We start from the raw sequence: 12,253 nt of genomic DNA, 5'->3' as shown, positions 1-12,253 counted from the left end.
TGGCGCTGCCGGAATGCTGGGGTGCGGCCTGTGGGGGGGGTTCCTGCACCGGGGGGGGAATCAAAAGAGGTCTGGCCCGCGATCGGTGCCCACCAATTGGCAGGCCGACCTCTCTAAAGGAGGACCTCCTTTCCTCCGCCGCCCCGCATGATCCATCCGACATCTTCTCGCGGGGCGGCCGCGGGGAGGACGGCAACCTGCGCATGCACGGGTCGGCGCCAGTCAACCTGCGCATGCACGGATGACATCATTTGTGCGGCGGCAAGGCCCGGCGCGTGTAAATGACGCGGCGCCGCTCCTAGCCCCCCGGGGACGGGAGAATAGGGGGCTGGGAGCGGCCTCCGACGCCGGAGTGAAACACTCCGGTTTTCACTCCGGCGCCGGGACTTAGTCTCCCGATGGGAGAATTGCGCCCCGCGTTCTGAGGTCTCATCTGGGTGGGTGAGGAATCGTGTCTCATGACCGTCACTGGGAAAAATGACTGAGGTAATTGAACTGAGGATTTGTCCTTGAATACTTCACATTCCTTTGCTGCACAGGACAAAACAAAGTGAATTCAAGGTTGTAAAAGCCAATCCAAAATTTGAGACAAGTTCTCTTGATAACAGTCCTCCATAGGGACACGTTGGGCAGGGGGGGGGGGGGGGATTTTACCTTCCATCCTCCCCCACACTCTCATACTGCCCCCACACTCCCATAACACTCCCATACTCCCCCCACATTCCCTTGCACTCACATTTACCCCTTACACTCCCATACTCCCCCCACACTCCCGTTCTCCTCCCACACTCCCATCCTCCCCCGCACTCCCATACTCCCCCCACACTCACGTTCTCCTCCCATACTCCTCCCACACTCCCATCCTCCCCCGCACTCCCATACTCCCCCCACACTCACATTCTCCTACCATACTCCTCCCACACTCCCATCCTACCCCACACTCCCATACTCCCCCCACACTCACATTCTCCTACCATACTCCTCCCACACTCCCATCCTACCCCACACTCCCATACTCCCCCCACATTCCCTTGCACTCACATTTACCCCTTACACTCCCATACTTCCCCCACACTCCCATTCTCCTACCATACTCCTCCCACACTCACATCCTACCCCACACTCCCATACTCCCCCCACACTCCCATTCTCCTCCCATACCCCTCCACACTCACATCCTCCCCCGCACTCCCATACTCCCCCCACACTCACATTCTCCTACCATACTCCTCCCACACTCACATCCTACCCCACACTCCCATACTTCCCCCACACCCCCATTCTCCTACCATACTCCTCCACACTCACATCCTCTCCCATACTCCCCCCACACTCCCATTCTCCTACCATACTCCCCCACACTCCCATTCGCCTACCATACTCCTCCACACTCACATCCTCCCCCACACTCCCATACTCCCCCCACACTCACATTCTCCTACCATACTCCTCCCACACTCTCATACTGTCCCCACATTCCCATACTCCCCTTGCACTCCCATACACCCCTCACACTTCCATACTCTCCCATACTCCCCTCACATTTCCATACTCTCCCATACTGCCCTCACATTTCCATACTATCCCACACTCCCATACTCCACGTACACTCCCATAGTCCCCCCCACACTCCCATTCTCCTCCCATACTCCTCCCACACTCACATCATCCCCCCCATACTCTCATACTGTCCCCACACTCCCATACTCCCCTTGCACTCCCATACACCCCTTACACTCCCATACACCCCTTACACTCCCATACACCCCTTACACTCCCATACACCCCTTACACTTCCATACTCCCCTTACACTTCCATACTCCCCTCACACTCCCATACTGCCCCCACGCTCCCATACTGCCCCCACACTCCCATACTGCCCCCACACTCTCATACTCCCCCACACTCCCATATTCCCCTCACGCACCCATATATCTCCCACACTCCTCCTGTACTCCCATACTCCCACACGCTCCCATACACCCCATATTCCCCACACACACCTAATCGTCTCACCCACGCTCCCATTCCTCACCCCCAAGCACCCAATCCTCATACCCACAATCTCAATCCTCACCCTCACACTCCCAATCCGCAACCCCACACTCCCAATTCCTCTCCCTGTGTGTATGGGGCAGTGTGATTGTGTGTGTGTGGGGCAGTGTGATTGTGTGTGTGTGTGGGGCAGTGTGATTGTGTGTGTGGGGGGGGGGGCAGTGTGATTTTGTGTGTGTGTGTGTGTGTGTGTGTGGCAGTGTGATTGTGTGTGGTGGGGCAGTGTGAACGTGTGTCTGTGTGTGGGGGGGGGGGGCAGTGTGATTGTGTGTGTGTGGGGGGGCAGTGTGATTGTGTGTGTGTGTGGGGGGCAGTGTGATTGTGTGTGTGGGGGGGGCAGTGTGATTGTGTGTGTGGGGGGGGGCAGTGTGATTGTGTGTGTGTGTGTGTGTGGGGGGGCAGTGTGTGTGTGTGTGGGGGGGCAGTGTGTGTGATTGTGTGTGGGGGGGCAGTGTGATTGTGTGTGTGGGGGGGCGGCAGTGTGATTGTGTGTGTGTGGGGCAGTGATTGTGTGTGTAGGGGGGCAGTGTGATTGTGTGTGTGGGGCAGTGTGATTGTGTGTGTGGGGCAGTGTGATTGTGTGTGTGGGGCAGTGTGATCGTGTGTGTGGGGCAGTGTGATTGTGTGTGTGGGGCAGTGTGATTGTGTGTGTGGGGCAGTGTGATTGTGTGTGTGGGGCAGTGTGATTGTGTGTGTGTGTGGGGGGGGGGCAGTGTGATTGTGTGTGTGCGGGGCAGTGATTGTGTGTGGGGGGCAGCGTGATTCTATGGGGGGGCAGTGTGATTGTGTGTGTGGGGAAGTGTGATTGTGTGTGAGTGGGGGGGGGGCAGTGTGATTGTGTGTGTGGGGGGGCAGTGTGATTGTGTGTGTGTGTGGGGCAGTGTGAGTGTGTGTGTGTGGGGGCAGTGTGATTGTGTGTGTGGGGGGGCAGTGTGATTGTGTGTGTGTGGGGGGCAGTGTGATTGTGTGAGTGGGGGGGCAGGGTGATTGTGTGTGTGGGGGGGCAGTGTGATTGTGTGTGTGTGTGGGGGGGGCAGTGTGATTGTGTGTGTGTGGGGGGGGCAGTGTGATTGTGTGTGTGTGTGGGGGGCAGTGTGATTGTGTGAGTGGGGGGGGCAGTGTGATTGTGTGTGTGTGGGGGCAGTGTGATTGTGTGTGTGTGTGTGGGGCAGTGTGATTGTGTGTGTGTTGGGGGGCAGTGTGATTCTGTGTGTGTGGGGCAGTGTGATTGTGTGTGTGTGTGTGTGGGGCAGTGTGATTGTGTGTGTGTGGGGGGGGCAGTGTGATTGTGTGTGTGAGTGGGGGGGCAGTGTGATTCTGTGTGTGTGTGGTGGCAGTGTGATTGTGTGTGGGGGGGGCAGTGTGATTGTGTGTGGGGGGCAGTGTGATTGTGTGTGGGGGGCAGTGTGATTGTGTGTGGGGGGGCAGTGTGATTGTGTGTGTGGGGGGGAGCAGTGTGATTGTGTATGTGTGTGGGGGGCAGAGTCATTGTGTCTGTGTGGGGGGGCAGTGTGATTGTGTGTGTGTGGGGGGGGCAGTGTGATTGTGTGTGTGTGGGGGGGGCAGTGTGATTGTGTGTGTGTGTGGGGAGGTGGGGGCAGTGTGATTGTATGTGTGTGGGGGGGCAGTGTGATTGTGTGTGTGGCAGTGTGATTGTGTGTGTGTGTGTGGGGCAGTGAGTGTGTGTGTATGCGGCAGTGTGATTGTGTGTGTGTGGGGGGGCAGTGTGATTGTGTGTGTGGGGGGGCAGAGTGATTGTGTGTGTTTGTGGGGGGGGGGCAGTGTGATTGTGTGTGCGTGTGGGGGGGGCAGTGTGATTGTGTGTGTGTGTGGGGGGCAGTGTGATTGTGTGTGGGGGGGCAGTGTGATTGTGTGTGTGAGGGGGGGGCAGTGTGATTGTGTGTGTGTGGGGGGGGGGGGCAGTGTGATTGTGTGTGTGGGGGCGCAGTGTGATTGTGTGTATGTGGGGGGGCAGTTTTAATGTGTGTGTGGGAGGGGCCGTGCGATTGTGTGTGTGGGGGGGAAGTATGATTGTGTGTGTGTGGGGGGCAGTGTGATTGTGTGTGTGTGTGTGTGTGTGTATGGGGCAGTGTGATTGTGTGTGTGGGGGGCAGTGTGATTGTGTGTGTGGGGGGCAGTGTGATTGTGTGTGTGGGGGGGGCAGTGTGTTTGTGTGTGTGTGGGGGGGGGGCAGTGTGATTGTGTGTGTGTGGGGGGGGCAGTGTGATTGTGTGTGTGTGGGGGGGGCAGTGTGATTTTGTGTGTGGGGGTGGCAGTGTGATTGTGTGTGTGTGGCGGGGCAGTGTGATTGCCTGTGTGTGGGGCAGTGGGGTTGTGTGTGTGTGTGGGGCAGTGTGATTGTGTGTGTGGGGGGGGGAGCAGTGTTATTTTGTGTGTGGGGGTCAGTGTGATTGTGTTTGTGTGGGGCAGTGTGATTGTGTGTGTTCTCTGGGGTCACTGTGATTGTATGTGGGGGGGGGCAGTGTTATTTTGTGTGTGGGGGTCAGTGTGATTGTGTTTGTGTGGGGGGCAGTGTGATTGTGTGTGTGTGGGACAGTGTGATTGTATGTGTGTGGGGGTCAGTGTGATTGTATATGTGTTGGGAGCAGTGTGATTGTGTGTGGGGGGGGCAGTGTGATTGTATGTGTGTGGGGGTCAGTGTGATTGTATGTGTGTGTGGGGGCAGTGTGATTGTGTGTGGGGGGGGCAGTGTGATTGTGTGTGTGTGTGGGGCAGTGTGATTGTATGTGTGTGGGGCAGTGTGATTGTGTGTGTGTGGGTCAGTGTGATTGTGTGTGTGTTGGGAGCAGTGTGATTGTGTGTGTGGGGGTCAGTGTGATTGTGTGTGTGTTGGGAGCAGTGTGATTGTGTTTGTGTGGGGGTCAGTGTGATTGGATGTGTGTTGGGAGCAGTGTGATTGTGTGTGTGGGTGGCAGTGTGATTGTGTGTGTGTTGGGAGCAGTGTGATTGGATGTGTGTTGGGAGCAGTGTGATTGTGTGTGTGGGTGGCAGTGTGATTGTGTGTGTGTTGGGAGCAGTGTGATTGTGTGTGTGTGTGGGGCAGTGTGATTGTGTGTGTGTGGGGCAGTATGATTGTATGTGTGTTGGGAGCAGTGTGATTGGATGTGTGTCGGGAGCAGTGTGATTGTGTTTGTGTGGGGAGCAGTGTGATTGGATGTGTGTCGGGAGCAGTGTGATTGTGTGTGTGTTGGGAGCAGTGTGATTGTGTTTGTGTGGGTGGCAGTGTGATTGTGCGTGTGTGGGTGGCAGTGTGATTGTGTGTGTTGGGAGCAGTGTGATTGTGTGTGTGGGGCAGTGTGATTGGATGTGTGTTGGGAGCAGTGTGATTGGATGTGTGTCGGGAGCAGTGTGATTGTGTGTGTTGGGAGCAGTGTGATTGTGTGTGTGTGGGGAGCAGTATGATTGGATGTGTGTTGGGAGCAGTGTGATTGTGTGTGTGGGTGGCAGTGTGATTGTGTGTGTGTGAGTGGGTGTGTGATTGTGTGTGTGTTGGGAGCAGTGTGATTGTGTGTGTGGGTGGCAGTGTGATTGTGTGTGTGTGTGGGGGCAGTGTGACTGGATTTGTGTTGGGAGCAGTGTGATTGTGTGTGTGTGGGTGGCAGTGTGATTGTGTGTGTGTGTGGGGGCAGTGTGATTGGATGTGTGTTGGGAGCAGTGTGATTGTATGTGTGTTGGGAGCAGTGTGATTGTATGTGTGTGGGGCAGTGTGATTGTGTGTGTGTGGGTGGCAGTGTGATTGTGTGTGTGTGTGGGTGGCAGTGTGATTGGATGTGTGTTGGGAGCAGTGTGATTGTATGTGTGTGGGGCAGTGTGATTGTGTGTGTGTGGGTGGCAGTGTGATTGTGTGTGTGTGTGGGTGGCAGTGTGATTGGATGTGTGTTGGGAGCAGTGTGATTGTATGTGTGTTGGGAGCAGTGTGATTGTATGTGTGTGGGTGGCAGTGTGATTGTGTGTGTGTGGGGCAGTGTGATTGGATGTGTGTCGGGAGCAGTGTGATTGGATGTGTGTCGGGAGCAGTGTGATTGTGTGTGTGGGTGGCAGTGTGATTGTGTGTGTGTGGGGCAGTGTGATTGTGTGTGTGGGTGGCAGTGTGATTGGATGTGTGTTGGGAGCAGTGTGATTTGTGTGTGGGTGGCAGTGTGATTGTGTGTGTGGGGGGGGGCAGTGTGATTGTGTGTGTGTTGGGAGCAGTGTGATTGTGTGTGTGTGGGGCAGTGTGATTGTGTGTGTGTTGGGAGCAGTGTGATTGTGTGTGTGGGTGGCAGTGTGATTGTATGTGTGTGGGGGCAGTGTGATTGGATGTGTGTTGGGAGCAGTGTGATTGTGTGTGTTGGGAGCAGTGTGATTGTGTGTGTGTGGGTGGCAGTGTGATTGTGTGTGTGTTGGGAGCAGTGTGATTGTGTGTGTGGGTGGCAGTGTGATTGTATGTGTGTGGGGGCAGTGTGATTGGATGTGTGTTGGGAGCAGTGTGATTGTGTGTGTTGGGAGCAGTGTGATTGTGTGTGTGTTGGGAGCAGTGTGATTGTGTGTGTGTTGGGAGCAGTTTGATTGGATGTGTGTTGGGAGCAGTGTGATTGTGTGTGTGGGGCAGTGTGATTGGATGTGTGTTGGGAGCAGTGTGATTGGATGTGTGTTGGGAGCAGTGTGATTGTGTGTGTGTGGGTGGCAGTGTGATTGTGTGTGTGTGGGTGGCAGTGTGATTGTGTGTGTGTTGGGAGCAGTGTGATTGTGTGTGTTGGGAGCAGTGTGATTGGATGTGTGTTGGGAGCAGTGTGATTGTGTGTGTGGGTGGCAGTGTGATTGGATGTGTGTTGGGAGCAGTGTGATTGTGTGTGGGGGGGGGGGCAGTGTGATTGTGTGTGTGTGTGTGGGGCAGTGTGATTGTGTGTGTGTTGGGAGCAGTGTGATTGTGTGTGTGGGTGGCAGTGTGATTGGATGTGTGTTGGGAGCAGTGTGATTGTGTGTGTGGGTGGCAGTGTGATTGTGTGTGTGTGTGGGGGCAGTGTGATTGGATGTGTGTTGGGAGCAGTGTGATTGTATGTGTGTTGGGAGCAGTGTGATTGTGTGTGTGTGGGGGGCAGTGTGATTGTGTGTGTGTGTTGGGAGCAGTGTGATTGTATGTGTGTTGGGAGCAGTGTGATTGTGTGTGTGGGTGGCAGTGTGATTGTGTGTGTGTTGGGAGCAGTGTGATTGGATGTGTGTCGGGAGCAGTGTGATTGTGTGTGTGGGTGGCAGTGTGATTGTGTGTGGGGCAGTGTGATTTGTGTGTGGGTGGCAGTGTGATTGTGTATGTGTTGGGAGCAGTGTGATTGTATGTGTGTTGGGAGCAGTGTGATTGTGTGTGTGTGGGGCAGTGTGATTGTGTGTGTGGGGGTCAGTGTGATTGGATGTGTGTTGGGAGCAGTGTGATTGTGTGTGTGAGTGGCAGTGTGATTGTGTGTGTGTTGGGAGCAGTGTGATTGGATGTGTGTTGGGAGCAGTGTGATTGTGTGTGTGTTGGGAGCAGTTTGATTGGATGTGTGTTGGGAGCAGTGTGATTGTGTGTGTGGGGCAGTGTGATTGGATGTGTGTTGGGAGCAGTGTGATTGGATGTGTGTTGGGAGCAGTGTGATTGTGTGTGTGTGGGTGGCAGTGTGATTGTGTGTGTGTGGGTGGCAGTGTGATTGTGTGTGTGTTGGGAGCAGTGTGATTGTGTGTGTGTTGGGAGCAGTGTGATTGGATGTGTGTTGGGAGCAGTGTGATTGTGTGTGTGGGTGGCAGTGTGATTGGATGTGTGTTGGGAGCAGTGTGATTGTGTGTGGGGGGGGGGGGGCAGTGTGATTGTGTGTGTGTGTGTGGGGCAGTGTGATTGTGTGTGTGTTGGGAGCAGTGTGATTGTGTGTGTGGGTGGCAGTGTGATTGGATGTGTGTTGGGAGCAGTGTGATTGTGTGTGTGGGTGGCAGTGTGATTGTGTGTGTGTGGGGGCAGTGTGATTGGATGTGTGTTGGGAGCAGTGTGATTGTATGTGTGTTGGGAGCAGTGTGATTGTGTGTGTGTGGGGGGCAGTGTGATTGTGTGTGTGTGTTGGGAGCAGTGTGATTGTATGTGTGTTGGGAGCAGTGTGATTGTGTGTGTGGGTGGCAGTGTGATTGTGTGTGTGTTGGGAGCAGTGTGATTGGATGTGTGTCAGGAGCAGTGTGATTGTGTGTGTGGGTGGCAGTGTGATTGTGTGTGTGTTGGGAGCAGTGTGATTGTATGTGTGGGTGGCAGTGTGATTGTGTGTGGGGCAGTGTGATTTGTGTGTGGGTGGCAGTGTGATTGTGTATGTGTTGGGAGCAGTGTGATTGTATGTGTGTTGGGAGCAGTGTGATTGTGTGTGTGTGGGGCAGTGTGATTGTGTGTGTGGGGGTCAGTGTGATTGGATGTGTGTTGGGAGCAGTGTGATTGTGTGTGTGGGTGGCAGTGTGATTGTGTGTGTGTTGGGAGCATTGTGATTGTATGTGTGTTGGGAGCAGTGTGATTGTGTGTGTGGGTGGCAGTGTGATTGTGTGTGTGTGGGGCAGTGTGATTTGTGTGTGGGTGGCAGTGTGATTGTGTTTGTGTGGGGAGCAGTGTGATTGTGTTTGTGTGGGGGGCAGTGTGATTGTGTGTGTGTTGGGAGCAGTGTGATTGTATGTGTGTTGGGAGCAGTGTGATTGTGTGTGTGGGTGGCAGTGTGATTGTGTTTGTGTGGGGAGCAGTGTGATTGTGTTTGTGTAGGGGGCAGTGTGATTGTGTGTGTGTTGGGAGCAGTGTGATTGTATGTGTGTTGGGAGCAGTGTGATTGCGTGTGTGGGTGGCAGTGTGATTGTGTTTGTGTGGGGAGCAGTGTGATTGTGTTTTTTTGGGGGCAGTGTGATTGTGTGTGTGTTGGGAGCAGTGTGATTGTGTTTGTGTGGGGGGCAGTGTGATTGTGTGTGTGTTGGGAGCAGTGTGATTGTGTGTGTGGGTGGCAGTGTGATTGTGTGTGTGTTGGGAGCAGTGTGATTGTGTTTGTGTGGGGGGCAGTGTGATTGTGTGTGTGTTGGGAGCAGTGTGATTGTGTTTGTGTGGGGAGCAGTGTGATTGTGTTTGTGTGGGGGGCAGTGTGATTGTATGTGTGTTGGGAGCAGTGTGATTGTGTGTGTGGGTGGCAGTGTGATTGTGTGTGTGTCGGGAGCAGTGTGATTGTGTTTGTGTGGGGGGCAGTGTGATTGTGTGGGGGGCAGTGTGATTGTATGTGTGTCGGGAGCAGTGTGATTGTGTGTGTGTGGGGCAGTGTGATTGTGTGTGTGTTGGGAGCAGTGTGATTGTGTTTGTGTGGGGGGCAGTGTGATTGTATGTGTGTCGGGAGCAGTGTGATTGTGTGTGTGTGGGGCAGTGTGATTGGATGTGTGTTGGGAGCAGTGTGATTGGGTTTGTGTGGGGGGCAGTGTGATTGTGTGTGTGTGGGGGGCAGTGTGATTGTATGTGTGTTGGGAGCAGTGTGATTGTGTGTGTGGGGCAGTGTGATTGGATATGTGTTGGGAGCAGTGTGATTTGTTTGTGTGGGGGGCAGTGTGATTGTATGTGTGTCGGGAGCAGTGTGATTGTGTGTGTGTGGGGCAGTGTGATTGGATGTGTGTTGGGAGCAGTGTGATTGTGTTTGTGTGGGGGGCAGTGTGATTGTGTGTGTGTGGGGGGCAGTGTGATTGTGTGTGTGGGTGGCAGTGTGATTGTGTGTGTGTGGGGCAGTGTGATTGTGTTTGTGTGGGGGGCAGTGTGATTGTATGTGTGTCGGGAGCAGTGTGATTGTGTGTGTGTGGGGCAGTGTGATTGAATGTGTGTTGGGAGCAGTGTGATTGCGTGTGTGTGGGGCAGTGTGATTGTGTGTGTGTGGGGGGGGCAGTGTGATTGTGTGTGGGGGGGGCAGTGTGATTGTGTGTGTGTTGGGAGCAGTGTGATTGTGTGTGTGTTGGGAGCAGTGTGATTGGATGTGTGTTGGGAGCACTGTGATTGTGTGTGGGGGGGCAGTGTGATTGTGTGTGTGTTGGGAGCAGTGTGATTGTGTGTGTGGGTGGCAGTGTGATTGTGTGTGTGTTGGGAGCAGTGTGATTGGATGTGTGTCGGGAGCAGTGTGATTTGTTTGTGGGTGGCAGTGTGATTGTGTGTGTGTTGGGAGCAGTGTGATTGGATGTGTGTTGGGAGCAGTGTGATTGGATGTGTGTTGGGAGCAGTGTGATTGTGTGTGGGGGGGGCAGTGTGATTGTGTGTGTGTGTGTGGGGCAGTGTGATTGTGTGTGTGTTGGGAGCAGTGTGATTGTGTGTGTGGGTGGCAGTGTGATTGTTTGTGTGTGGGGCAGTGTGATTGGATGTGTGTCGGGAGCAGTGCGATTTGTGTGTGGGTGGCAGTGTGATTGTGTGTGAGTGGGGCAGTGTGATTGCCTGTGTGAGGGGGCTGTGTGACGGTGTGGGGGGAGGACTTTGTGATGGTGTGGGGGAGGGACATTGTGAGGGTGTGGGGTGGGGGTGTGCTCAGTGGATTAGATTGGATTTGTTTATTGCCACGTGTACCGAGGTATAGTGGAAAGTATTGTGCTGCTCAAACAGATCATTCTGTACATGAAAAGAAAATACCTAATAGGGCAAACGTGAAATACACAATCTAAATACATGCACACAGGCATCGGGTGAAGCACACAGGAGTTTAATAATAATTGCATATAGACACAAGTAGGCTTCAATGAAGTTACTGTGAAAAGCCCCTAGTCGCCACATTCCGGCGCCTGTTTGGGGAGGCCGGTGCGGGAATTGCTGGCACTGTTCAACATTACAAGCCAGCTGTTTAGCCCACTGTGCTAAACCAGCCCCTCTACTGTTTAGTAAAGAAGATGCGTGAAGAGATCAGATCAGCCCATAAGAGGGTCGTTCAGGAGTCTGGTAACAGCGTAGAAGAAGCAGTTTTTGAGTCTGTCCATGCGTGTTCTCAGACTTTTGTGTCTCCTGCCCGATGGAAGAAGTTGGAAGAGTGAGTAAGCCGGGTTGGAAGGGGTCCTCAGCGCCACAGTCCCAGTGCTAACCACTGCGCCACGTGCCGCCCCTTGCCAGCTCAATCATGTCCATACAATGCTAGGGGTGAAATTTGCAGCGTTAAACTGAATGCGTTGGGCCAGAGCAGTATCTGAGAAAGTGGGTAACTTGTAAATGTTCGTTTTGATAGTTTTATGGCCAAGCAGTCTCCACATTCTTCTGTTGGGCGCTACTTTTCTTTTCTTTTTTTATCGAATTTACAGTGCAGAAGGAGGCCATTCGGCCCATCGAGTCTGCACCAGCCCTTGGAAAGAGCACCGCACACCTCATCCTATCCCCGTAACCCAGTAACCCCACTAACTTTTTTTGGACACCAAGGGGGAATTTATCATGGCCAATCCACCTAACCTGCACATCTTTGGACTGTGGGATGAAACTGGAGCACCCGGAGGAAACCCACGCAGACACGGGGAGAACGTGCAGACTCCGCACAGACAGTGTCCCAAGCTGGGAATTGTAACTGGGACCCTGGAGCTGTGAAGCAACAGTTTAACCACTGTGCTACCATGCTGCCCTGTTGGGCGCTACTTGATGAGCTTAATGCCTGCTGGGCATTCGCTGACAGAGTCATCACAGTTAGAATCAGCCGTGACTTCACCAGCAGCTACTCTCCTAGGCCTCAGACCTGTTGTAGCCTTGCTTTCCAACTGGTCTATTTGCTAACCCTTCCCCATGATCAATGTACTCATCCTCCTGCATTTACCCTGTGTTCCCTTCTTTGCTTACCTTGAATGCACTATGACAAACCTTTAAAACTTTCATCTTTTTAAAAATAAATTTAAAGTACCCAATTAATTTTTTCCAATTAAGGGGCAATTTAATGTGGTTAGAGGGCAGCATGGTGGCGCAGTGGGTAGCACTGCTGCCTCACAACGCTGAGGTCCCAGGTGCGATCCCGGCTCTGAGTCACTGTCTGTGTGGAGTTTAAACATTTTCCTCGTGTTTGCGTAGGTATCGCTCCCACAACCCAAGGATGTGCAGTGTAGGTGGATTGGCCACGCTAAATTCCCCCTTAATTGGAAAAAATGAATTGGGTACTCTAAATTTAGGGAAAAAAAATTAATGTGGCCAATCCACCTACCCTGCACATCTTTGGGTTGTGGGGGCGA

General features: G+C 53.6%; 1 protein-coding gene across 2 annotated transcripts in view; it reads left to right on the top strand.

The window, feature by feature from the left end:
* The window catches only part of shroom2a (shroom family member 2a), a 373,192-nt gene that overhangs the window by 178,270 nt on the left and 182,669 nt on the right, over positions 1–12,253 (top strand). The window lies entirely within an intron of this gene.

This window comes from Scyliorhinus torazame, chromosome 8 (genome assembly GCF_047496885.1).
Source record: "Scyliorhinus torazame isolate Kashiwa2021f chromosome 8, sScyTor2.1, whole genome shotgun sequence".
In the NCBI taxonomy this organism is placed as follows: Eukaryota; Metazoa; Chordata; class Chondrichthyes; order Carcharhiniformes; family Scyliorhinidae; genus Scyliorhinus; species Scyliorhinus torazame.
The sequence above is the reverse complement of the archived record's forward strand: the minus strand, read 5'-3'. Positions and strand labels throughout refer to the sequence as shown.